Source organism: Phascolarctos cinereus, unplaced genomic scaffold, assembly GCF_003287225.1.
Source record: "Phascolarctos cinereus isolate Bilbo 61053 unplaced genomic scaffold, phaCin_HiC Scaffold_726;HRSCAF=1367, whole genome shotgun sequence".
Lineage (NCBI taxonomy): Eukaryota > Metazoa > Chordata > Mammalia > Diprotodontia > Phascolarctidae > Phascolarctos > Phascolarctos cinereus.
The window spans coordinates 268,149,674-268,173,686 of NW_027556098.1; the positions used below are offsets into that span (position 1 = coordinate 268,149,674).

The 24,013-nt window shown below is 41.7% G+C and overlaps 1 protein-coding gene and 1 long non-coding RNA gene across 2 annotated transcripts in view; one reads left to right on the forward strand and one right to left on the reverse strand.

Annotated features, from left to right (window-relative positions):
* NTM (neurotrimin) overlaps positions 1 to 24,013 on the reverse strand; it is a 1,253,923-nt gene that overhangs the window by 1,126,605 nt on the left and 103,305 nt on the right. The window lies entirely within an intron of this gene.
* On the forward strand, positions 14,025 to 15,586 carry LOC110192568 (uncharacterized). The gene is made up of 3 exons (XR_002320191.1): positions 14,025 to 14,114; positions 14,945 to 15,072; positions 15,511 to 15,586. It is a non-coding gene; the product is annotated as an uncharacterized LOC110192568 (long non-coding RNA).

The window sequence follows — 24,013 nt, forward strand, 5'->3', positions numbered from 1 at the left end:
CTTCCTTGAGCTTCTAGGACATGGCTTCCAATAAACGAGACTGAGCCTAAATCAAGATTTCAGATCTACTCTTTGACAAAACAGTGAAACAGAGGTTTTGTTTGTTTTATTTTGTTTTGTTTTCCTTTTCCCCATGACTATTTGCTATGTCTTTAGCCCTCAGCAATATTGCTTTGCAGATTACTAGTGCATGTTCAGTTCTGGTTACACATTGTAACTGAATGTTGTGATAGAAGATGAAAGGCTCCGTGGAAAAGGACAGAAAGTATGGTCACTTGGGTGAACGGGAACCTTTCACATCACCCTTAGCCCCAGGGCCAAAGGGCATATTCAGACCACAAAGTGTTTGCTCCTACTAGCAGGGAAAAAACTTGATACCTGGCCACAAATGATCATTAATGCCTCCTCAAACTGTTAACCTGAGATGCCTTGGCTGTATTCCAATGTTTTTTTTTTCCTTCTCAAATTACCTCCCAGTCCCCCAGCTGCAACCAGAGCCATGGCTCCCATTAGTCCTAGGAGAAGTAGTTTTTATTGTTATCACTACAAGAAGCTGGCCTTCACCAATACTTTCCATTTAAATGGCTGAGTCACCAGGCCTTTCTTATATACTTGGTACTAAGTATATACGTTCTTTCTCTCACATTCCTCCTCAGAAAGAGTATTGGAGGGAAGAGGATATGAGAATAGTGTCTTTCCCTTAAAATTGATGGCTGCTGGACTTAATAAATGCTTGCATAATTGAATTTAGATATTAAGTTCATACCTCTGAGGTGGGTGGTGATGTGGAACAAAAGAAGAGTCAGGCATATGGTGCCCCTGGAAGTTCCTGAGTAAATGGGGTAGCATAGGAGGTAGGCACATGATATAAGGAAGTAAAGGCACACATTCACAAATAGAGTAATCATTTAATAACATCTCTCTATATATCTAGATGTGTATATGTATATGTGTATATATGTATATTCTTATATATATACGTGTGGATAAAGAGAGAAGAAGATAGGGAAGAGAGAGAGAGAGAGAGAGAGAGAGAGAGAGAGAGAGAGAGAGAGACAGAGAGAGTCACCCTTGTATTGAGAGATAGTTGTAGGGCAGTGGATAGAAAACTGTCCTAGGAGCCAAGAAAACCAGAATTCGATTACTGCTTCACACACTGGGTGGGTGACTAGAAAGTCACTTAGGCTATCTATGCCCCCAAACATCTATAAAATGTAGAACAGTTGCTAATATGCCCTGGTGACTTAGCTTTCTCCTAGAGGGGTTCCCTACTCTGGATGTAAAAAAAAAATCAACGTATATACATCAGATTACATGATTTCTATAGCAAAACCTAATGCACTGAATGACATTCTCAGCTATTTCCAAGGTATATAATTCACTAAAATCTTACTCTAATGCCTCATTGTAGTTGATAGTGATCCTGAGCCCTTGAAGGCTATTCCAGAGGAATGTAGGTGCTGATAGATTTTGAGTATTGACCTAGTACTAGACGGGATATCTGTCATGCAAAGACTAGCACAGCTAAATCTGGAAAGTCTCATGACCAGAAAAGTTTAATGTTGAGTGACAATTTTTTCAACTGCATTAACAAATAGAAGACCTTCTTCTAGGATAGGGGTTCTTAACCTTTTTTTGTGTCATGGATCTCTTTCATTAACTGGTGAAATCTATGGACCCATTTCCAGAATGATGCATAAAATATTATACACAGAATTAAAAAGGCAACCGATTACATTAAAATACAGTTGCTAAAACAAACAAACAAAAAACCTCACTGACCCTAGATTAAGAACTCCTGACTAGGGCATAGAGTTGCAATTAGCATCAGCAGAGCAAATACCATACTGATAAATTCCTTCAAGTAAGGAATTAAATAATGCTAAGTGTATATACTGAAATGTTATGTGATTACCTTACCAAAGGCAGAGAGTTAATATAATTGTGTGTGTGTGTGTGTGTGTGTGTGTGTGTGTGTGTGTGTGTTTGGAGTGAGAAGACTGGATTTATGATTTCATCATTGCAAGGACCTATCAGTGAGGTATCTTCTTCCTCCGATGAAGATCAGTAACCGTTCCTCAATTTATATTCTTAGAGTTGCCTGAGACACTGAAAGGTTACATACCTTTCCAGGGTCACATGCATAGCAAAGCTGGCTCTGTAGCCATGATGCCATGCTGAATGACATTCTTCTTATTAGCAAGTCCTTACCACATATGTGGACACCAACTAAGTACTATTGGGAGCACAGAAATCAACGTTGGGAGCATCCAGGGCTTTGCTGGCTTTGCAAGTAGTCTCCAGGTCACATTGGTAATCTCACCCCACTGCCCACTGCCCATGAAGGGTTCCTCTACTACTACCTGACACCTCATCTCAAAATGTGCATGCTTAGAACGCCTAGTCAGGGCCTTGCATTATTAAGGACTTAATAAAGGTTTACTGAATGAATGGTGGATGAAGACAAGTGCTCCTTGTGGGTAAAAGTTTCTTTGCAAATGGGAAAGCCATTCAACAAGTAATTCATTGTGAAAAGATTTCCCATACTCACTGAAAAAAGGTAACAAGTAACTCAGTCCAGACCCTCTTTCCTCACAGCTCCTACTAAATGAACTTACCTTTTTGTTGTATGATGAAATTATGTTCATAATAACATAATTATAATATAATACATAATACTGTATAATAAAATAATAGCTTACATTTGGAGAGGCAGCATGGTATAGTAGATAGAGAACTGTTGTCAAAGTTAGGAAGATTCGAAAGTCCTGCCTCTGACACATGCAGGCTGTATGACTGGTTATTTGTTATTCAGTACGAGACTGAGGCCCAGAGAAGTGAAGTGGAGATCAGAGGAATTGTTGCTGTTCCGTCACGTTCAGTCGTGTCTAACTCTTTGTGACCCCATTTGGGGTTTTCTTGGCAAAGATACTGGAGTGGTTTGCCATTTCCTTCTCCAGCTCATTTTCCAGATGAGGAAACTGAAGCAAAAAGGTTTTAGTGACTTGCCCACGGTCACACAGCTAGTCAGTGTCTGAGAGTGGATTTGAACTCATGAAGAGAAGCATTCCTGATTCTGAGCCCAGTGTTCTATCCACTTTGTCATCTAGCTGCCCACGTGTGGGCAAGTCTCTATATCCCACACAATTCTTTAAGAACACAAGTTGTAAACCACTGATTTGCAGTGGTAAAAAAGTCTATCCTTATCACGAACTCCCTATGTCCATGAAATCACAAGTCTGAACAAAATATTTACAATTATCTATAGCTTTATTAAATGTATGCTAACTCTCCACTTTGCAACTCTGCTTGGTTGGGACTCCAAAGAATATGTGACCTGGGAACTCTTTGGTTTCCCTCTTTCCCTTCCTAGCTTTTTTTGTGTATTGTCTTCCTCCACTAGATTGTAAGTTCCTTGAGGGCAGGAACTGCCTTTCTTTTTCTTATTTGTATCCCCAGCAAGTAGGTGTTTAATAAATGTTTGTTGTATTTATATTTGTGTATGTATGCATATGTATGTTTATGTGTGTATATATACATGCATGTGTGTGCATGTATATATGTGTGTGTATGCATATATGTTCTTTTAAACAGAAGAAGTGTAGATCGCTGGAGAGAGGGTTGACCTAAGAGTTGGGAAGGCCTGGGTTCAGATCTTCCCTCTGACAAATACTAGCTATGTTTTCACAGACGGATCAGTTAACTTCCCTCAGTGTGTCTTACAACCCTCTAAAGTAGAAGTTCTTAATCTGCAATCTGTGCACATATTTCTTTTTACATATTTTGATTATTATTTCAGTACAATTAGTTTCCTTTGTAATCCTGTGCATTTTATTTTATGCATTAACAAATCATTATGGTAAGCAGCACTGGAAAGAGCACTGGGCAGGAGGGCGGAACAGCCCAGTTGGATTACTAGCTAGGTGCTTAAGTACCTTTGATCGGGGCAGCTAGGTGGTCCATTGGATAGAGTACCTGACGTCAGGAAGATTCATCTTCCTAAGTTCAAATCTGGGCTCAGACACGAGCTGTGTGACCCTGATCAAGTCCCTTAACCCTACTTGCCTCAGTTTCCTCATCTGTAAAATGAACTGGAGAAGGAAATGGCTACACCACTTCAACATTTCTACTAAGAAAACTCCAAATGAGGTAACAAAGAGTAGACAAAACTGAAAATGATTGAACAATTTCTTTGACCTCCTGTAAATCACTTTACTTCTCTGGGCCTCAGTGTCCTAACCTGTAAAATGAGGGGATGATCCTTGATCATTTCCAGGGGCCCTTCAGGCTCCAACAGACCTAAATTTTGAGGTAAAACTGATGGCCATTCAGCAGAGAGGAGGCTCCGCAGGAGCCCAAAGCTCTGTGGTCCCTGTACCTGGCCCTCCCTCCAAGGTGGGGAACTCAGTTCTCCCATGATTAAGCTCATGGACTGCTTGTGTACAACTTACCTAAATGCCACGAATGCTTAGAAATAAGCATGGAAATTGGTTTCTAAGCTCCAATGGTTTCTAAAATAGGGGTGGTTTAAACTAAAGCAGTACAATAAAAGGGATTCCTACAGAGCAGATAGTGGGAAGTAGCAGTGAGCCTGCTGAAGGGAAACCCCGAGAAGCAGTCATAAAGGGTGCCCAGCCATTCACCGGCAAGGGTGGCAGGGGAAGGAGAGAGAGCAGCCTGATCTGTGTCTCCCCTTCTCAAGTAGAGTAAACCTCATTTCTCTCCATCCCCTGAAGCTGCTTTTAACTTTATAACCTGCCTCAATGCAGATGCAATATATTCTGTCAGGAGAAATTTTGTGTTGAAAAATATGCATGTGTGGGCCTTTCTGAGCTGTTGGGAGGAATGGGGCCATAGGGTCCCAAATGAACTGGCAGTATTGAGATGGAAAGAGGGAAGAGGTGGGGAGAGGGGAGCTGCTGAGGGATGGGAAGGCATGATTCCCCAGCAGGGAGCTGCTTCTCAGGCTTGTCAGTATGAAGAAACCGGTAAAAGCCAAGCTCCTGGGTCCACATCAATCAGTCAGTCAACCAACCGATCAATAAGCATTTATTTAATATTATTTACACGCCAGGCATTGTGTTAGCTGATGGCAATACAAAGAGAAAAATAAAATAATATTTGCCTTCAAGAAACTTATATTCCATCAGGGGATATATATATATATATATATGGACATGTATAGATATATACATATATGTGCGTATGTATATGAAAAAATATGTAATATACATGTATGTGTATATTTAGGAGTGTGTGTATATACATATATATAAAATATTTTCTTAAATAGTTACAAACAGTGTAGGTTGGTCGAGAGAGGGCTGATTGGAGAGTTGGATATAGCTGTGTTCAAGTTTTATCTCTGAAAAATACTATATAGATGTATGTATTTATATCTATAATGTGTGTGTATATATATATGCACACAATATATACATACATTTACACATATACACATATATACATATATATACATATGTATACATATTATAAAAAAATATATATATACACACATATACTAACTATAAGCCAAATAAATACAATGTAGAATTTGGAGTGAGCTATGAGCAATCTGAGGACAGCTACATGGTGAAGCAGATAAAGTGTCGGACCTGCAGTCAAGACTCATCTTTGTGAGTTCAAATCTGGCCTCAGATATTTATTAGCTGTGTGACCCTGGGCAAATCACTTGATCCTGTTTGTATCAGTTTCCCCACCTGTAAAATGAGTTGGAGAAGGAAATGGCAAACCACTCCAGGATCTTCACTAAGAAGAGCCCAAGTGGGGTCCGAAGAGTTGGACACAACTGAAAATGACTGAACTACAACAACCATCAGCCAGTACGGGCACTAGGAAGCTTCTTATGTAGGAGACAGCACCTGAGGTCAACCTTAAAGATAGAGAGTAATTATAAGAGTTGGAGCTACCAGAGGAGTATGTGCCTTATGGGGAACACCCTTGTTCCAAGACACATGGACAGGAGATGGAATGGGGTTTTGTTTGTTTGTTTGTTTTTTCCATAGGAACTGCAAGAAGGCTTGTTCAGGTGTGATGTAGAGTGTGTGAAGGGGAAAAATGTAAAATAAAACTTGAGTTGTGTGCATTACAAACATGCCTATACACATGTATGCATACATGTACATGGGTATGTATGCACAGAAAACATTGGGTACATATGCATACACACGTGTATATATTCATAAATGGGACCATTCCATCTGACTTGCATCTGAACCTTTCCGATTTATTTGTTGCCTTAGAATGAGAGCAGGGATGGTATTACTTTTCTATTTGTATCTCTAGTGCTTAGCACATTGCTGTGCATATAGCATGTGCTTAATAAATGCTTTATTCATTCATTCATTTACGTATATATGCATGTATACTTCCATGTATGCATGTATATATTGTGCATTGTGGCAGGTGAAAGATGAAATGACTGAGGAAACAGAGGTTCGATCTTGTGAGCATTTCAATTTATTAGGCTATGTTTGCCAATTACTCCACAGACTAGGACCAGGCATTCTCACTTAGGCCTGGATCTGAAATACAGGGACTGACAGACTTTTACACATTAAAAACAATTAATCAAATAAAGCCAATTAATTAAAAGGAAACAATACAACATTAAGTAATCTGATTTCCAATTGGATGAAAGATTAGATCTTTCCAAGTTGGAAGAGGGAGAGCAAAGAGATGCAATTCCTTGAATTCAGAAAAAGAGGTATTCTACTCTCCCCCATGTGTATGTAAGCAATCAAAGGAACATGGAAACAATAACTGATTGATCAGTATGGGGCCAGTTTTCAGATAAGATACATGAATTGCTTGAGATGTACAATTGTGAGAAAACTTGCATTGGTCTTTGGATCTGACTGAATTTCTGGTCAGCACAACCCAGGTCTTGGTTAAGGGTCTCTAAACAACAGATAGAGGTGGTTCAGCTTCCCACACATGCAGGGCTAGGTTCAAACAATGCAATAAGGTCTTCTCCAATTACCACAATCGAATGAAGTTTTCTTATAAGACAGAATTTAGATTAGACCCATAATTGAATAGAAAGGGAACTGAGCTAGCTCCAGAACTGAGTCACAAGATGGAGTCAGTGCAGTTCACTCAGTTCCCACAATTAACCACTTGCTGCCCTAATTCCCTCAATCCCCTCAAATTGCTCAGCATGTTGTTTCCCTCATTAAAACATCAGCTTTTTCAGAACAACACTGTTGACTCATTAGTTGTGTTACCACAGACAAGTCACTTACCCACTCTGACTTTCAGTCACTTCATGTGCAAAATGGGAACAAAATTAACGTCTGAAATACATCATAGGGTCATTGTGAGGTTCTAATGAGGGAATGTGTGTAAAACATTCTTTAAATTTTAATCAGTTATTACTAAAGATGATGCGTATTGTTTGATAAATGGGAGTGGTTAGAACTTAGTCTATTACTATTAGAAGGATGATTGGGCCCTTCAGTAGCTAAGGACAGTTACTTTGGGCTCCCTCAATGGCCCCCAAGCATCCTCCAGAACTGAGAGGCTTTTCCTCCGGCAAGGACAGCCAATCTCAATACAATCTGAGGACATGCTACAACATGCTACAACATACAAGAAAAGCCCATGTTATATTATTATTATTATTAATTATTATTATTATCCAGTTATTACACTGGATAGAATTAGGGTTGGGGTCTTAGAAAAAAAGGTTGTTTGGGCCTGGGAAAATACTGTTCTGAAATGTCTCTCCCCAGGACTCTCATATACTTAGAGAGCTATTGCCATGAGACAATATTTGGGTCCTTTCCCTTGGTTTTATTGCCCTGGTAAATCTTTTGGTGGGACAGCTGCCCTGCAAAAAAAAAAAAATGCCCCCAACCACCCATAAACCCTTTTGATCACACAATGTAAGTCTGCCCCTGGATGTCCCTTATGCTCATAAATAGCTATGGTGGACTTTGAAACAATCCTATGTCAAGTGGCAGCTTCCAATCTTACGGTCCACTACCCTCTCTGTTCTTCATGATATATTAGGCCAAAGGGACCTCTCCTCTCTGTGGGAATGGATCCTCTCTTTCACGGCATTGAAGTGAGGCAATATTTTATGGCTCAAAACTTGGTTCCATGCTTCCTGGAAGCTAAGCAAAGAGGTGGAGATGCAAGAGAGTCACAGAATTACCCCACTCCTTTTCTCATCTTCCTCATTCCCTGGCATGTGGATCCAACATGGCATTGTGCTCCCAAACCTATTTTGTCCCATTATTTACCAGATTCTGAGCACTACTCAGTCTTCCCAGCATTGGTCTCTACATCTACAGCATTCCTTGGGCTTTGTTTTAGGGCCTTGGGAGGCCTTTCGGCCTCAATTTGCCCACCTTCAAAATTAGATTACATAATCTCTCCAGTCCCTCCCAACTCTAAGACCATGATTCTGTAAGCAAGACAGAGCAGAAACTATCTTGCCCCTTATTACCTCTATACTGGACTACTTCAATAGCCTCCTAATTGGTATATCAACCAAACTGATTTTCCTAAAGCACAACCTAACCATGTCACTCTTAATTTTTAATAAATTCCAGTGGTTCCCTGTCAACTCCAGGATCAAACATAAAATATTCTATTTGGCATTATAGTCCTTTAAAATTTGGCCCCCACATATCCTTCCAGCCCCCTGCCTCCCTTCATACACTCTGTTGTCCAGACACTCTGTGTCCTTGCTGCTGCTTAGGAATGCTACTTCATCAGCCATTTCTGTGCTTTTGCCTGGAGTGGACTCCTTTTTCTTGGTAGGCAGGGTACAGTCAATGACAGATTTTTGAGCCAGGGAGTGATGTTATGAAAAGCTGTTTTTGTTTAGTTTTTAAGTTTACCCCTGGAAAAGATATATAGGATAGATTTAAGATAGAATTTAATCTGACACACACTTATTAAGCACCTACTACATGTTGGGCACCACGCTAGGAGATGAGGATCAATCTAAAAATCCAAACACTTTCTGCCTTTAATGAGTAAAAATTTACTGGGAAAAATATGTACTCAGAAAAGAAAATATAGAACACAAATTAGTCAATAATAATAACTAGCATTTATATGTGTCTGCAAGTTTGCAAAGTGCTTAACAAATATTATCTCATTTTATCCTCACAGCAACCCTGAGAGGTAGATGCTATTGTCCCCTTTTACAGATGGAGGCTAAGTGACTTGCCCATCATCCTACCACTAGCGTCTGAGACCCATTTTACCTCCTGATTCTAGGATCAGTACTTGGTGCCACTTTGCTGAGCCTAAGTAAATCCAAAGTAATTCCAGGGACAGCATAGTGCTTAAAACCGGAAGAGGTCATAAAGGGCTTTCTTTGTTTAGAAGATGACACTTGAGCTGTGCCTTGAATAGTACTAGGGATTCCAAGAGGTAAGAAAAGGATAGGAGGGGCAGCTAGTTGGTACAGTGGATAGAACACCAGCCCTGGAGTCAGGAGGACCTTAGTTCAAATCCAGCCTCAGACACTCACTAACTGTGTGACTCTGGGCAAGTCACTTTACCCCATTTGCCTCACAAAAAAAAATGAACAAAAAATAAAAAGGAGCAGAGGTAGAGTGAGTCAGGAATGAGGGACAGGAATGAGGAACAAAGGCAAGGAGGCTGGAAATAGAAGAGGTATCTAGGGAGCAGAAAGTAGCCAGTTTGGTTGGAACAGAAGAATGTCTTGTGCACAAGGAGGGGTGATGGGAAATCAGCCTAGCAAGATAAGTAGGTACCAGATTGCGAAAGTCTTGACAGATGAATTTCTAATTTATTCTAGAGGCAATCGGGAGCTACTGAACCTTGTTTGAGAAAAGGAGTGACAGGGTCAGCATGGTGCTTTAGTAATATCAGTTAAGAGCCTGGAGGCAAGGAGATTCAGTTAGGACAGTCCTAAGAGGAGGTTAATGAGGGCTGGGAAGAGGATAGTGGCAATGAGATTAGAAAAAAGGAGAGTGATGCATTCCTTTAAGGAAACAAAGGAAATCAGTACCAGAAACATATGAATCTTTCTGCCCCTTGTAAGACAAAAAAAAAAAAAGCCCTCTGTGGCTGGTGATAACACCATCACCCACTTATCCACTGGGAGCTCTCACCCGTGGATTACATTAGCAGCCATTCAGGGGAGCAGCTGTCAAAACACACACTTCGGGTTTTTTGGCACGCACAGTATTGCTGTGTCACAGCCCAAGGTGCTCCTTTCTGCCTGTGTCTCTGCAGTGGCGGGTGGTGAGATGTGATGGGTTATAGCCTTCTTGCTGCTCTCATCTGCCTACTGGCAAAGTAGAATGAAAGAGAGGAGAGGCCATGCTATGCTGGTCTCAGCTTTGGGCAGGTGCGGGGTGCTGCATTTGGCAGCTTCTAGCTCAGGATGCAGCTGGGAATTGTGGGATAGGTGCAAGGATCTTGTTCTCAGTGCCTCGTACCCTATCTTGAATACAGTAGGGACTCAGTCAATAAATGATCGATTTGTTGATTTGGTATGGACTATGTGGGAGAGAGGGGAGGTGGTGAGGTAACCAGGGGACTGGAGGAAAGACTCAGCTGGCCTTCCTTAGGATCTGTGTGGGCAGCATCTCCATCACCAGAATCTCAGACAATCAGGATGTGTGGGATAAATGCGTGTATGAGTTAGCAGGTCATAACACTACTGCAAAGCTTTCGTAGACGTACCTTTTGCCTTATGAAGCTCCCTTCTCTTTGTTCCTACAGCACTCCCACAAAGTTAGTGGAACATATAAATCCCACCCACCAGAGCTGTAACTAGGGTTAGGGAACAAAAATCTGGCCCCCAGTGGGCTGAAATTTAGAGGGGGCAACGTCATCACTTGCACTACAGCCCCATAGAAATTGAGCTTGGTACCTAATTCACAACAGCTACTAAAATAAGAAGCTGCCAGATGGCTTCTCCTTCACTGAAGAAGCCACAGCCTGAGCTCAAGGCCCATTTCACCTGTTTTATTTATTTATTTATTTTTGGAGGCAATTGGGGTTAAGCAACTTGGCCAGGGTCACACAACTAGTATTTGAGGCCAGATTTAAACTCAGGTCCTCCTGACTCCAGGGTCTGATGCTGTACCCATTGAGCCACCTAGGTGTTCTCCCTGCCCCTCATCCTCTACTCCCCCCCACCATTTAACCTACTCTTGTCCCCTTCCCGCCTCTAGCAATTTTATCTGGATGCCCCAGTCTTTCTTCCTTCACCCACTGAATTGATTTTTAAAAGTTGAGTTGAGAGGGGGTTTCATGCTACTTAAAGTCCTTTTTGATTCTTTTGTCTTGGGTGCAAACATTGCTTGTTATGGCCCTGTTCCCTACTCTTCAGGGCACTCAGTCAATTATACCCCTCTTATCTTTGGTCCCCAAATCTACATGATCATTCTTTTTCTTTTCTCCTCCCATCTTTTCACTTAAGCAGGGCAGCTTATAGGAAAACCCAATTAAAACTCTAATGAATGTGTTTCTGCTCTACAGACGTCTCCCACTTCTTTCTCCATACTCCCTCCCACCTTGTTTCTTTCTTTCTTTCTGTTTCCCACTCTTTCTTCTTTAGCCATCCCTCCACTTCTGAGGACATTCCCCTAGGCTAATCAGAATTGTACCCAGTACTAGAGAGGGCACCAACACCAGGCTGGCCACATCCAAGTGTAATTTCAGAAAGTATGGCTGACTTCCTCTCCATGTCTCCAAATTAAATATACACATCGTATCTCACTCAAGGGAGCTCCACTTATGTCAGCAGAAAGAAGAGATTCAATTACATCCTTTGACTGGAGCAGCTTATTGTTATTTAGAATACAATGCATCCCAACTGGGAAGCAGGGAAAGAGAGATGTTCAGGTACTCAGATGCTGTCCATTTTTCGCAAGTTAATTGAAATACTAGGGCTTTCTGAAGTTGGTTGGAATTCCAAGCAATTAAAGCCCTGATTGACCAATGCGTATTCCCACTGTATTCATCTCTTCAAAGAAGGTAGATAATCTACTTTGTGGAATATTGGTGGTAAAGTATTTATCATAACCTGGCTACCTAGAGTGACTCAATCAACCAATTAATCAGTAAAGATTTTTTAAATGCTTACTATGTGCCAGGCACTGTACTAAGCATTGGGTCAATCAAATGTAGAACAATAATAATAGCTCAGCTTTTATAAAGTATTGTATACCCCGGTCCTCACTTGTTCTCATAATAGTCCTATGAGAGAGGTGATGCAGGGATCAGTTTTGTAAAGGACCTAAGTGAGGCTCAGATAGGTTAAGTAACTCACTCCAGGTCATACAGCTCACCAGTTCGCAAAGCATGAAGTGGACTTTCCAGGTAGAACAGAGCTATAGCTGCCCTCATCTGTTCCCAAAGTATAGGGGTCTAGAGGGCAATTGATGATTATCCTTTATTGGCACTTCTGTCCTTCTAACATATTTCTGTACTGTCTTCTCTCTCCACCTGTTAGTAGGTACTCAGAGAGAATGAACCCATTGTAACATCAGCCTAAACAAAATAATATTGGGAAGGTTAATTTGCTGCAAGTCAAATTATATTTATCTGCCTAATCAAAATGTTTTTTTTTTAATTACTCATTTACATTGTGTTATTTGTGCCACTGGTTCCTTTCCCTACCATCAATATGTCAAAGTAGTGACAGAAGGAGCCAATCTCCTGAATTCCAATTCAACAAGGACTAAGCGTGTGTCTAACTACCCAGCACTGTGCTCAGGGACTGTGGAAGATACAAAGGAATGTAACATTGGATCATATAAACACATGTAAATATATATGTACATATGTACATATACATATATGTATATATCTTGTTATCTATTTCTTCTTTTCACATAGTTTGCAGATTGTTTCCCCAATTAGACTGTGAGCTCCTTGAGGGCAAGGACTGCTTTTCGTTTGTTTTTTTACATTTCTTTATATCCCTAGCACTTAGCACAGCCAGGCCCATAATCAGAATTTAATAAATGCTTGTTGACCTGACTACCAGAATTATCCTTCCATTAGGAAGAAATCGTACACACATGCAAGGTATAAAGCAGGAATTCCCAACCGGGGTTACATATACCTTTGAAAGGAGTGTGAGAAATTTTTGGAAAATAATAAATTACCACCTCATAACATTATAGAAGTAGTACTGTTCATGGGGAAGAAAGTTGCTATAAATCAAATAATTTTATTTATGAAAAATTAATCTCCTTATTTTATTTTATGTTTTATGTGAAATGCATGGCAAATTTTAGGATTTTTTTTTCCTTTCATGTTAAGTTTTAAATAGGGGTTGTGGCAAGGTTTACCAGAAGCGAAGGAGTACAGGAATCCAAAAGGAGTTCCTCTGGTAGAAGGAAAAGATGGTGCAGTGGAAATAAGTCTAGCTTTGGAGTGATAAGATCAGTCTTGGTTACTTACCACTCATGTAACCTCATGCAAGTTCCTTTACCTCACTGCACCTTAGTTTCCTCATCTGTAAAATGCGGGCAAGTCAGATCTGTAAAATTCTGCAAGTCAAATCTTTGGCAATCTCAATCAAACCATTACCCAGATGACTCAAGAACAACATGACTTCTGATGCCCCACCTACTTTTAAAGGGGACCTTCCGTAAGGTCCCAACTCTTTCAATAATTAGCTGTGTGACCACACTAGGTCCCAGTTTACTCATCTGAAAAATGAAGGTGTTGAGTAGTTAAGTAGTCTATAAGGTATTACAAATGCTAACATTCTTTGAATCTATACAACAGAATAATCCAGGACAGCAGATTTCTCAGTGCCCAAAGGCCTGGATTAAGTGCTATGGGTATTCAGAAAATAGAAGAGTTAATAGGCAGTTACCTCTCTGTTCCACTTCGAAGGTGGTACTCAGTTCATCACAAAGGCTCTAAGAGCATCACAAACTGCCCCCTTTTAAACTCCTGGGTCCCTCCCCTTTCCGTCTCCCCCAGGATCCTTTGTGACCTGGCAGAATGCAAATGAGAAGTCAGTGTTTCTTTTATCATTTGACCTCTGAACTCCTGACTGCCAGCTGGGAAGAAAGTTCTGCAGGTGGAGATGTGATTTTACAAATGACAGCCCATGAAGGGCTGAGGTGAGACTCACGGTGAGAGTTTTATTCTGTCTCATTGGCCAGGCTTTGAACTTTCTGATCCTTGTTGTTGCTTTGGGTTATTACACTTTCCTCCTTCTCTCCTGGGGAATCTTCAGCTTTCAAGATAGTTGCAGTACAGGCTAGTTTGGGGGTCTAAAGGAGAGAGGATTAACTGCTCCCTCGTCAGAGAAGGAGAAGTGTTGAATCACTGTTTAGAGAAAGATGAACCTGTAAAATACCGCCAGGGAGGTTTAGAAGAAGATGGAATCTGGTCTATTATTTGAGCTCTGGAATAGCTCTGGGGGTGGGGGCCAGCCTTATCTACTAGAAAGATTCTCAAACTTCAAGCAAAGAAACTGTTCTCATCCCAGTCATGTCATTAATTAACCAAGTGGTGACCTTGGGCAAATCTCTGGGTCTCAGTTTCCTCCTCTGTAAAATGAGAGGTCTAGACTAGATTATCTACAATGCCCCTCTTTGTTCCAGGTCTGTGATCTATGACAGGGGAAAAAAAGCACAATTTGGAGGTATCTCCAGTCCTTTAAATTCATTTTAAACACCCCCTCTTCCCTGCCCCCAATTCTATTCTCAACGTAAATGACTAGAAAGATTTCTCATTGTGAGGTAACCCTCTCCCTTTTGGCTGCAGACAACAGGACTGAGATCTTAGGTCTGGGAGAAGATAGGAGACCAGAGATATTGAGGGGGATTTGTTTAGGAATGGGTTCAGCAGCAGCCCTTAGACCCTTCCAGCTGAGAAAAGGCAAAGGGCACAAATGAAAAATGAAAATGACAGAATGGTAGAACCATGAATTGAAAAACAGAATTTTTTTTTTAAAAAGAATAGTTTGGCCTAAAGGCTTTTCCTTCTGTTTTCCTGGACCCTTCCAAGTGTGAACTGAATAGAAGACTTCTCCACTGGGCTCTGCCCATCCTTCCTCATATGTCATCTGTAATGAGAGCCTACAAGGTACTAGAGGCTGTGGGTGGGGAGGGGAGGAGAAGCGAGAGACGGCTGTCATTGGCTCCTCCTGATGAGATGCAGGCCCCCAGCGCTGTGGGCTCCTCTTCCCCCTCCCCTAGTTTCCCTGTTTTATTTCTTGATCAATTCTGACAGCCCAAGTTCAGCTGGCCAATCAAGTCTCTTAACAGAAGCTACAACTTCAAGGTTCTAGGGGCCAGGAGGGAGGCTGCTCCTCCCTCGAGAGCTTTGTAGATATGCAAACTTTTGCAATTGCTTCTGCCTACTCAAATCTCTCTCCCTCTGTTAACAACTCGACAGACATCTTTGTCTGTGTTTGATAAATAAGTCTCTCTATTTATTCAGGGGAGTGAATTTGTAGCTATTATGATTCAAATGACATTGACATGGTATTTTCTCTCTTTTTTCCCCCCTGCTGTTGAATAGGGGAAACATCCATAGGAAAAAGAAATCACAAAACCCAAGCAATTACTCTACATATTGGTCCATGTAATAAATAAATGAATGCTTATGAAAACTCTCTTTTTGGGGTGGAGGATAGGGATCTGATAAATAATTTAGAAATTGTGACTGCTTGCTGGCTTCCAGAGATGTGTTAGGCATATGTGAATATAAGCAACAAGCTGCATTCATTAGTCAAGAAGCTACATTTTAATTCCCCAGCCATTAGCGTTATCCACAAGGAGGGCTGTGGATCAAGTCAGATCTTGGGCATGTCAATCAATCCATTACTCATCTTTGGGTTCCAGCATGTGTGGTGTAATCGCTCATTAGGCTGTCAACGTAAGGCAGTCAATCAATCAGATTGGACACGAGCAGGATGGCTATGGGACAGGAGAAGGGTGCCTATTGGACAGGCATCAACCAACGTAATGTGTGCTGCATCTTGGAAGCTTGGAATGAATGCACCTTCCTTGTCAAGCAAATTGGGAAGCATCTCCATTTTCACCTTTCTTTATAGATTCAGCCTGTGGGAATGATTTGCATGGCTAGTTAGTAAGAGATTATTGTCCATTGTGGACTGCTGACAAAACATACCTTTCCAAGGCACTGAATGAGGCCTGTGCAAGTTTGGAATCAGAAGAAAAAGATTTCAGTATGTCTGTTTGCCAGATTTGGTGCTTCGTGGATGTAAGGTAGACTAACTAATGAGAAAGAATGAAGGTGTTTTCTTTAAGGAGATTCTGGGTCCTACTCAAAGAGAAACTCAATTACAGAAAAGTAGCCAGGAAAATTCCTATCATAGGAGAGAGGGCAACCTCTTTCTCTGAAGTCAGCGAATGGAGGAGACGGTTTTTAGCTTCTGTAAATACAATCCCTTCATTGACGGAGGAATGGCGAGCCGAGGGCAGTGCAATAGCATATGAAGCCAGGGACTAGAATCTGTACTGTTGGGAGTTAGGATCCTGGCAATGCTAAAACTGGGAGCTTGATGAAACCCTGAGAACTGTCTAATATCTCCAGTGCCACTTGTCCTCACTCTGTGAAACAGGGATGAGGAAATGGTAGGTAGAAGTTGGACCAAATGGTCCATAAGATCCCTTCCAAATCTGTAATTCGATGATCTGTGCCACAACCAATGTCCCTTTCATTTCCTTCCTGGACCCTTTCTAACTATCCTTTTTTGTCTCTGCTCTCCCCTCCTCTCTCTCAGCATTCCCACTGTTTTCCTCTCGTCTCCTCCTCTTAAATGTCTATTGCTCCCTCCTGCCCTCCCTCCCACTCTCTCCCTAAGCACCAAAAAGGGATTTTATATTTATTCCTTCATCATTCACAACCTGCGGAAGCAATTCTTCAATGTCCCTGCAGGAGAGAAACTTGAATAATGGAAGGATAGGGGTGGGGGTGGGGAGGGAGGAGAGAAGGGAGGAGACAGAATGTCCATGGTGGCTCTATTCTCAGAGTCAGGTGGAGATTGAATTTTATGAGTATTAGAGAATGTAGCACACAGAAAGAACGAGTCTGCATGCTCACAACACTTAAGAAATAAAACAAGAGAGAAGAAATCATTTTTTCCTTTGTTTTAGTTTGAATGAGGTCTCCTTTCTCAAGCATACTAGGTAGGCATTGTAATATCACCAGCTGAAGAGATGCCAAGCATGTATGGAAAGTTGCCTACCTCTTTGTGGAGAGAAGAGAACACTTAAAGAAGTAATTAACTAAATATTCACAAGCCTGTCATAAATTCTGGAAATTTAAATGGAGCTTTTCTCAACGAAAGAAAATTGTAGTCATTGGCTAATTATGCTGCATAAGGTTCCATAGAATCAGATAAGGGCTATTGCCCTCCTCATGCAAGGAAACTGAGGCAGATCTCTTAAAGTTCTTTTATAATCCTAAAGAGGCAGTTAATATGGCCAGTAGGATCAGGATCCAGAAGCTTATCTCCCCATCTACAAAATTTCCTCCAATAGCCCAATTCTTCTTGTTGCTCTGTACCTTTACTCCTATCTGTATTTGCTTCCCTTTTTCTTCTCTTCCCTCTTTCCTCTTCATTCACCCTCTTCCCTCTCCCCTCCTTGCCTGCCTTCTCTCCTCCATGCTGCTGCCTTTCATGGGTATAATTCTCAGCTCTCAGTGAGAGGAACCACACTGAGCAGGCATCTGGAATATCAGGGATATTTTTTGCAGGGGAAACTTCACACCTGCTGCCTTAGTGTGTGTTCTTGCCCTGGGAAAGTGTTAAGGGAAAAGCTTTCAGGGTCCCTCATGGTTCCATCCTCTCCTGTTGAACCCTCCCATTCCCACCCACCAGTGGATGACATCCTGTATTCTGAAGGGTAGATCTGAGAGCCTTCTCCACTCCTGGTGATAAGGGATATTTTGGTCACTGATTGTTAGAATGGCACTGTTAGGATATCTGCTTCCTTCCCCTTGTCATGATCACCAATCTGGGGCAACAGGGTTTTTGTCTCACCAGTCTAGCTTCGACTCCCCATTCCCGAGCTCTGCAAAAACCTACTACCTGAGTTACTCTGGTATGATCATAGGAGGGCCTCAATTCCTGGTTCTGTATGTTCTAATGATAGCATAGGTTGGGATTCTGGGAAAGCCAGAGACAGACAGTGTTTGCTGCAGAATTCAATATTTTATTGACTCTCAATCAGAGTCTGTGCCCCACTTGCTGAGAAATCCCAGCACAGAAAGCCTGGGATTTGCATATAGTTCCCAAGGCTGAGACCTCAAGGGCTCAGGGACACAGTTATACATGTTACAGGGATTTTAATGGGTCTAGACAAGGGGATGGCATGTGTATCCCCTAAGCATCTGTCTGGGGGCTTCCTCATTTCCTGCATTTGCACACTATTCAGGTCCTGGGTTTCCTGATGCTCCTACTTCAGAGCAAATGCTCGCCAGACACAACTCATCAGCTTTTCTCACCCTTCTGTCCTCCTCTCAGAATACCATTTCCAATCACCCCACCAAAATTCAGAGAAAGGGAGGATCATGGTTAAACTGAGGACTGGGGATGACAGCCCCAGAGAAGTGAGGGCTCAGCCGATGATTAAAACTTTGGACAACCTCCAGGGCAGCTTCATCTCCACCCCCTCCCCCAGCAAGTACCCACACTGTTCTTGTGCCCTCTTGCCCTTTCACCACTCAGCTACTATGTACTCAAGGAAAGCAAATTCATTTATCAGCCTAAGCAAAACATAATTAGAAAGACAAAGTCACTGCAGGAAAAATCACATGATGAATCTCAAAGCTAGATATTGTGGGATTTTGTGTTATCTACTATTTGGGGTTGTCTATACCCTTGCCCTGCCTTAGGATCACAGACACAGACAGATCTGGAAGAATCATTAGAGGTAATCTAGTCCCACCCCATCATTTTTCATATGAGGACACTGGGGTCTAGAGAGGTAAGTGACTTGCTCAAGATGATGGAGTAGGAAGGAACAGAAGATCTGAGTTCAAAACTGGCCTCTTACAAGCTGTGTGACCCTGGGCAAGTCACTTAACCTCTATTTGCCTCAGTTTTCTCAAATGAGATTGTAGGTTGCTGCCATACAACTCAATGGGGATGATAATAGCACCTACCTCCCAGGGTTGTTGTGAGGTTTAAATGGCATGATATTTGTAAAATACTTAGTACAATTATTGTTTAGTTGACAGTCATATCTGACTCTTCATGACCCCATTTGGGGTTTCCTTGGCAAAGATACTGGACTGGTTTGCCATTTCCTTTTCCAGCTCATTTTGCAGATGAGGAAATGGAGGCAAACAAGGTTAAATGACTTGTCCAGGGTCACACAGCTAGTAAGTGTCTGAGGACACATTTGGACTCAGGTCCTCTTGACTCTAGGCTTGGTGCTCTATGCAGTGTGCCACCTACCTGCCCACTTGACTTATGGTAGGCACTATAAAAATGCTAGCCATGATGATGATAGAGTTTGTATATATTGTATTATATCATATTATATTATACAATATATGCTATGTTATATCGTATCATATTATGTCATGTCACACTATATTATACCATACTACGTTATGTTGTATTATTTACTATTATTAAATGGGATACTTTTTGTAAAGTGCTTTACACTAAATGCTTGTTTCCTTCTTTTCTCCATATACAATAGTGTGTGTGTGTGTATGTATTTTTTTTCCTAATTTATATCCATTTCAATGACTTAATTTCAGCCAGGATAGGAGCTGAAAATAGGAGCCTTAGGTCTCCAGTTCAATCTGACATGCTTCAGGGATTTGGGATGTCCAGAAAAGTCATCCAAACCCTATGGCCAACTTTCTGAGCATTGCTGGTTGCTAGCCTTGACCTCTTGTTGTCCTCGCTGGACATTGATAGATGAAATTCTGCTAGAGTTTCCTACTGACTATGGTTCTCATCAGGGAGAAGGGCAATCTAGACCTGCAGAGGGCATTGGTGCCTCCCAAGACTACAGCAGAGAACATCTCTGATTTGCGTGCCTCGTGGTCGGTTACAATACTTCGTGACTGCAGGACATTAAGCAGGATGAGGGGGAAGAAGGGAGGTAGGAGGAGAGAGAAACAGAGAGAGAGTGAGAGAAGGAGTAGGAGCAGGCAAAATCTGTTGTGGGGCCTCTGTTAATTTATAACCAGTGAAATATACTACCAGGCTGCAGACGGCTGGCAGAAAGACCGAGTTTAGTGATGAATTATTATGCTGCTTTTCCTACCCATTCCACCCCCTTTTTAATTTGTTACTTCATGAAGACTTGCGGAAGAAGAGATGGTTGTTCCATTTAACAAGGTCCTGGAATAGTTTATTTTTGTGCCACAGTTCCCAAAACTTTCTTGGGGGTTCCAAAGTGCATCTCAAAGGATCCTAGAGCATTTTTTAAAAGACCCTTACACTTTCATTAAAAACAAGCAGACAAATAAGGGGCCAGTCACCCAATGTATTGTCCATCAGTTACTTCACCTTTTCCCTGCCTTTCAGGGAGGCTGTCCTCCCAGGGGGACATGTAGCAGCTTTAATCAGCAGTCACAAGAGGGAGAGAAACACTTTGTCCAAAAGTGGGAAAGAAGGGAAATTGCCCAGAAAGCTGGAGCCCCATGTAAACAGCATTTAAAAAACAAGAACTGTTACTTTAATTATGGGCCTGCTGTTTTATCACCAGCGAGCTTCTCACACATTCATCAGAAACCTGGTGATAAATCAATCTCAGGGAGCCAGAAGCTGCTGCCTGGATCCATCTTCTTGCCTCCCCAGGCTTAGTTCTTTGAGAGCCACTGCCCCATTAGTATGCAGGCTGGCACTGCCATTCCATGGATTTCAGATCAGTTTTAGAATGGAGCTAGGTATCAGGCTGATGCCCCCAGCACAGATTTCACACAGGCAGCTTCAGCAACAGGGAATCAAGGACCCAAGTCAGGCCATGTGTGTGTGTGTGTGTGTGTGTGTGTGTGTGCACATGTGAGAGAGAGAGAGAGAGAGGAAGAAGGAGGAGGAGGAGGAGGAGGAGGGAACAGTGAATCTGTGGATGCACCAGTTTTCAGGTCCTGAAAGTTGGCCAGTTCTAAGTCTTCCAGAAGATGCAAAAAGGGTATTTATGCATGTCCACATTTTCAAGGTCAGCAATACCTTTCCCCTTAGCCTTCACTTAATGTTTTGTTTTGGACCTCTGTAAGGTAGTAGACATAATATGGTCCTCCCTGTTGTTTTCTTGTACCCCTGCTAGACTGTAAAATGCCTGAGGGCAAGGACCATGTCTTACTAAACTTGTATCACTACCACCACAAAGCCCAATAAAAGAAGTTGATAAATGTTTGTTGAATGGATAAATGAGTAAGTGAATGAATGAATAGGTGTGTGTGACTGTGTGGTAAAGTGCAGTGGAAAAAACTTGTTTGTGGCTATATGACAAAGGGTAGGGCAGGATTTAAGTAGATTGGGATCTCATCATTATCCAGACATTGACAAAGATGGAGTTGGCAGTGAGGAGAAGGAAGCAGAGGTAACAGACAGGTAGGAGATATTGATGCATTTGATATATTTGGGGGTTTAACCTTTAAAGCCCTTCTTCCCAGTGCAAATAAATGACCCTTTCCCATTGAGAGGGTTTAGATGTATCTGAATGGGGAAAGTAGAGGAGTTGGTTCACATATTTGCTTTGGGGAGAAGTCATAGTCTTATCGGAATTTTTTCAGTAGAATATGACAATAGAGTTGGGAATGGGGAGTAGTTCTGTTCTGAGTGTATCTCTTAAAAGGTAACAAAAGAAATTGCATTAAAAGTAAAAGTAATCCTCTCATCCTCATCTGAGGTCAGGTCCTCTTGCCACTCCTTCAGGCTAATTGAATCTACCCATCAAGGCCCAGCTCAAGTTCCACAACCTCGTGGAAGACTTTTCAGAATATTTTCCACCCACCCTTCTCTTAGTCCCTAGAATCATAGATTGCAGAGTAACCAAGGACTTGGGCAATTACCTAGTTCCACCCTCATCTAACAGATGTATTCTGTCTACAGTATCCCAGATCTCCATCTAGTGATGGCAAACTCACTACCCCCTGAGGCAGGCCACTCCCTACCTGGAGAGCTCTTTTCCTCTAAACTGTTTAGAGTTGACTGCAAACAGTCATTGTTTCTCTTTTGGCCAGCAACCCTGCGGGTCTTCTGCTCCCAGTTTGATTTATTTATTTATTTGTTTGTTTATTCATTTATTTATTTATTTATTTAGCTTTTAGGTGAGGCAATCAGGGTTAAGTGACTTGCCTGGGTAAGTGTTATGTGTCTGAGGCCATATTTGAACTCAGGTCCTCCTGACTCCAAGGCCAGAGCTCTATCCTCTGAGCCACCTAGCTGCTCCCCACCCCCCCTTTTTTTTTTCATTAAAGGGGCCATCCCTTGACTCACTTCTTAAACAAGCCTATTCACTGAATGGACTATTGCCTCACTCAAAGTGAGAACTGGGAAAGGCCTTAGCTTAAAAAGACCAAGGTCTCCCACTGTGTCCTGGACCATCTCCAGTCATCCTGATCTATATGTGGCCACTGGGACCCAGATGGCTGTGGAGGAGAAAGTGAGGCTGGTGATTTTGCATGGCCTTCCCTCACTCAAATCCAATTCAATTGGCATCATCTTTCTGATGTCATGGACCTCTTTGAGAACAAAGGAAAAACTACAAGAATACTGTTTAGCACTAACTTGCTCTGTAATTGTTTCAGGGGTCTTCAGTTTCTCTCTATATGCTCCTGGAAGGCAAGAACTATTGTTATACCCTTTAATATTTACAGATGAGGGGGCAGCTAGATAACTGAGTTCAAATCCAGCCTCAGACACATAACGCTTACTAGCTGTGTGACCCTGGGCAAGTCACTTAACCCCATTGCCTAAGCAAAAATAAATAAATAAATAAGATTCACAGATGATGCCAGTGTATAGTAGGCACAGAGTTGTGCTCAATAAATACTTACTGACTTATTTACTCAGTAGTATTATTAATATTGTGATATGAATAATATTTTATGTACTCAATAAATACATATGCACCAACATCATGTTGCAATGGAAAGAAATCAGGATTTGGAATCAGAGGACCTGGTTTTGAATCCTGACTCTACTGGTTACTACCACTATGGCCCCAGGCAAGCCACTTAGCCGTGCTGGGTCTCATTTTCCTCATCTGTAAAATGAGGTGGTGGACCTAGATGAGCTAAGGCAGTGAGGTGGTCCAGTGGACAGAGCACTGGACCCAGAGTCAGGAAGACCTGAGTTCAAATCTCACCTCTGACACTTACTGGCTGGGTGACCTGAGCAAGTCATTTAATGTCTGTCTGCCTCAGTTTCCTCAACTACAAAATGAGAATAATAATAGCACTCAGGTTTATTATGAGGATAATTGAGATAATATCTCTAAAGCACTTAGCATAGTGTCTGACACACAGTAGGCAGTTAATAAATGCCTATTCCCTCCTCCCCCCTTTCCCCTTCTGCCTCTAAATCTATGCTTGGTTGAGTTACCACCCTTTCATATTAGCTTGGAGTTTGAACACCAATATATACCAGACCTTATTCAAATGTCACAGTTCCAGAGACTCAAAAATATAAAACCTCACAATATTCAGGTCCATCTACCAAGTGAATTGCTTTCTCCTCCTACCAAGCAGAGTAAGTGGAAATGATCTAAAGAATTTTAGAGTCAAATAGGATTTCTTGTATATATTGGCTCCTTAAAGTGAAACCTTTTTGAAGGCAGGCATTGTGTTTCTCTGTAGCAGCTAGCATCTTTCCAAATTCTGTCAGTTATCCTGGATAACTATTATTTGACTTCTGGTATAAATTATTCCACTCTCTTTCTTTTGCCCTCACATAGTAGAAACATGTGTCCCCCAAATACTTAGCCTTCTATATAAGCCTAGAGTGTCAGTCTTCAGTGACGGCCAAAGGAACAGGTCTATCATCCAGAACCACGCATAGTTTCTGGAGCAACCAAGCCCTTTC